Here is a 4,105-nt window from a genome sequence, read left to right on the forward strand (position 1 = left end):
AGTCCATTGCTATTTGGGTTTTACCCTGTTCGCGGCCTTTGGGTTATTATGGTTACTTGGTTGTTTAGCTCTGCGGTCTGTGCGATTTTTCCTTTCTATTTGTTGTATTGTCTGCGGTGAAAACACAATGCGGTTCCTGCCTGCTCTGTTACCTGCATGCAAGAGTCCATGGTTATTTGAGCATTATAAGTTAATGGCATTCTGGTTGAATACTGAGGGTTTGCCTTAGCTGCATGGGTTTTATGCAAATTTTGGTAAATGTCTACGTGAAACTATGATTCTTAGTTGTATTGTTTAGAGGTTAAGTTCGGCTACTGCATTATAAGTTAATGGCATTTGGATTATTATTGTGAATACTGAGGGTTTGTCTTCTAGTTAAATACTGAGGTTTTCTCTTACCTGCATGCAAGAGTCCATGGTTATTTGAGCATTATAAGTTAATGGCATTCTGGTTGAATACTGAGGGTTTGTCTTAGCTGTGGTCGGCATGCATTGTGGTGGTCTCATCGCGGCCAGATGTTGCTCCTCGAGATGCTGGAAAGTTCGGCTTGGGTTTTAGTGTCTTCGCGGCCTTTGGGTTTTACTGTCTTCGCGGCCTTTGGGTTGGTATTATTACTTGCTTGTTTAGCTCTGCAGTCTGTGCGATTTTTCGTCTGCGGTGGAGTTCCTGCCTGCTCGGGTATTGTTACTTGCTTGTTTAGCTCTGCAGTCTGTGCGATTTTTCGTCTGCGGTGGGGTTCCTGCCTGCTGGGTGTGGCTTTGGTAAGTTCGGCTACTGTATGGCATTCTGGTTAAATACTGAGGGTTTCTGTTACCTGCATGCAAGAGTCCATGGTTATTTGGGTTTTACCCTGTTCGCGGCCTTTGGGTTGTTATTGTTACTTGGTTGTTTAGCTCTGCGGTCTGTGCGATTTTTCCTTTCTATTTGTTGTATTGTCTGCGGTGAAAACACAATGTGGTTCCTGCCTGCTCTGAGGGTTGTTGTTACCTGCATGCAAGAGTCCATGGTTATTTGAGCATTATAAGTTAATGGCATTCTAGTTGAATACTGAGGGTTTGTCTTAGCTGCATGGGTTTTATGGAAATTTCGGTAAATGTCTGCGTGAAGCTGTGATTCTTAGTTGTATTGTTTAGAGGTTAAGTTCGGCTACTGCATTATAAGTTAATGGCATTTGGATTATTATTGTTACTTGGTTGTTTAGCTCTGCGGTCTCTGCGATTTTTCCTTTGTATTTGTTGTATTGTCTGCGGTGAAAACACAATGCGGTTCCTGCCTGCTCGGTTAACTCTATCGCAAACGTTTGGTTGCGGTTCTGTTGTTCCAGGTGCGGCTTGTATCCCTCGACTGTGTGCTGTCGCTTTGGTAAGTTCGGCTACTGTATTGTTTAGAGGTTAAGTTCGGCTACTGCATTATAAGTTAATGGCATTCTGGTTAAATACTGAGGGTTTCTGTTACTTGCATGCAAGAGTCCATGGTTATTTGAGCATTATAAGTTAATGGCATTCTGGTTGAATACTGAGGGTTTGTCTTAGTTGCATGGGTTTTATGGAAATTTGGGTAAATGTCTGCGTGAAGCTGTGATTCTTGGTTGTATTGTTTAGAGGTTAAGTTCGGCTACTGCATTATAAGTTAATGGCATTCTGGTTAAATACTGAGGGTTTCTGTTACCTGCATGCAACAGTCCATGGTTATTTGAGCATTGTAAGTTAATGGCATTCTGGTTGAATACTAAGGGTTTTGTGTGCAGACTTCGTTAACCAATTTCGTCATTTGCACATTTTCTCATGGTACTGGCACAGGCTGGGTTGTGCATGAATATGGTCTAGACGAGAAGGAATTCGAACGCTCGGCTTTGTTGCAGGTACGGTGTTATTCTACTAATTGCTTTTTGTCAATTTTTGTATTACTTGCTTTTTGTCAATTTGTTAGGGTTTTAATTTTTGCATTGTGTAGGTTTATGGTCCAGTTACTCTAGGTTTGTAGTCCAGTTACTCCGTGATCCCTGCTGGGGACTATATGTGATCGATAGATCGCTAACTTTGGGTTGACTGACGTGATTTTTGATTATATTTGCGATATAACCTAAGTCGAACCAAGGTTTTTGGGGGTGGAAAGGATTTGGGGTCTTATTACGCGCTTCACATCGTTCGAGGTGAAGGGCACGTGGTCTCGTGACTCCCAACCGGATGTGTAATGCTCGTATGAATCGGACAGTATACAATTGATTTGGCAATAAATTCATATTGATTTACAATTGACTTGGGTTACAGCATGTGCTGTGGTGGTCTTATCGGCGGACAACTGTCCCTGCTCGAGATCCTAGAAAGTTACTTGGCTTGGGTTATACCCTGTTCGCGCCCTTTGGGTTATTATTGTTACTTGGTTGTTTAGCTCTGCAATCTGTGCGATTTTTCGTTTGTATTTGTTGTATTGTCTGCGGTGAAAACACAATGCGGTTGTTGCCTGCCATGATAGTCTGGGTTTCTCTTACCTGCATGGGTTTTATGGAAATTTCTGTAAATGTCGGTTTCAACCACCATGTGACTTCCTTATCATTTGGGTCGAGACGACCTGGGTGAAGCTATGGTTCTTGGTACAGATTGAGTGGTAGTCTTTTGTAGTTTGAACTGTTTTTGCACATGAAGATCTAAATAAATTGGGGTTTTTGAACTGTTTGAAATGTTAAAATATTGAAGATTGCAGTCTGTTTTGTAACTGCACGGTTTCCTATCTTAGGCGTGTATTCAAGGTTTTTCGCTCGTATAATTTATGTGTATGTTTACTTTGGTCCATAATGTTTCTTTAAGTTTGTAATTCTGTTATGGATGTATGAATATTCGACTCTGATATTACTCCTAGAACGGAAGGTTGCTTTGTTAACAACTCTGTTAAGTTCATTTAGTTAGTGTTAAGTTCATTTGCTTTGTTAAGAAGTGTTGAATTGAAGGTTTGCTATATTGGTACTAGATGTTGTTCGTTTGTTGTTGTTTATATATTGGATGAAATGTTTCGTTTGCGAAAATTATAAGCTTTTCCGTGATACTGAGGGTTTCTCTTACCTGCATGGGTTTTATGGAAATTCCCGTAAATGTCAGTTTCGAGCACCATGTGACTTCCTTGTCATTTGGGCCGAGATGACCTAGGTGAAGCTGTGGTTCTTGGTATAGGCTCTCTTGTGCATGAATATGGTCTAGACGAGAAGGAATTTGAACGGTCGGCTTTGTTCCAGGTACGATGTTATTCGACTAATTGCTTTTTGTCAATTTTTCTATTAATTGCTTTTTGTGAATTTGTTAGGCTTTTAATTTTTGCATTGTGTAGGTTTATGGTTCAGTTACTCTAGATTTATATTCGAGTTACCCTGTGATTGTTTTAAAAAATATGGATATTTAAGCTGTATTCAGTCATTTATATTTTTTCTCTCATTCAATTATATTGGAATTCAAATCTGAAATTGTCATTGTTTATTCTGTGTTTACATTAATATTAATATTAATATTATCATTTGTTATAATCATAACAATAATATTATTTGAGATGATCCCAACAAGTAGAAGTTGAGTAATGCATGCAACTAGCTCCGTATAATGATGTATCAAGACATTTTGTCTATTTAAACCTTAGATTAAAATCTCATGTTAGCTACTTATAACCAGATTGCTTCTGATATGATGTTTAACTACCTTATTCTGCTCAGAGAGAAAAAATTATTTTATTATGAAAACAAAATTACATTTATTATATATGTTTCTGCATTTCACAGATATCCTTAAGCATAGGAAGTGATAAAAGTATTGTTGGGAACATATCTTGCTTCATAAACAGTTTTCAAAAATGTCAATATGACAGCCCTATCATAGTCATTCTAACATATATCAGAGCTTTGAAGCCAGTTTTATCTCATAAGAAATTAGCTCCTAGATATGTCCATAAACAGTCCCATAAAAAAATATAGATATAGAGATATGCTTAAGCATAGGAAGTGATAAAAGTATGGCTGAGAAGATATGTTGCTTCATAACCAGTTTTCAAAAATGTCAATATGACAGCCCTGTCATGGTCATTCTGACATACATCACAGGTTTGAAACCAGTTTTGTCTCAT

Source organism: Pinus tabuliformis, chromosome 6, assembly GCF_031772625.1.
Source record: "Pinus tabuliformis cultivar Carrire ecotype Pingquan chromosome 6, CPIR1, whole genome shotgun sequence".
NCBI lineage: Eukaryota > Viridiplantae > Streptophyta > Pinopsida > Pinales > Pinaceae > Pinus > Pinus tabuliformis.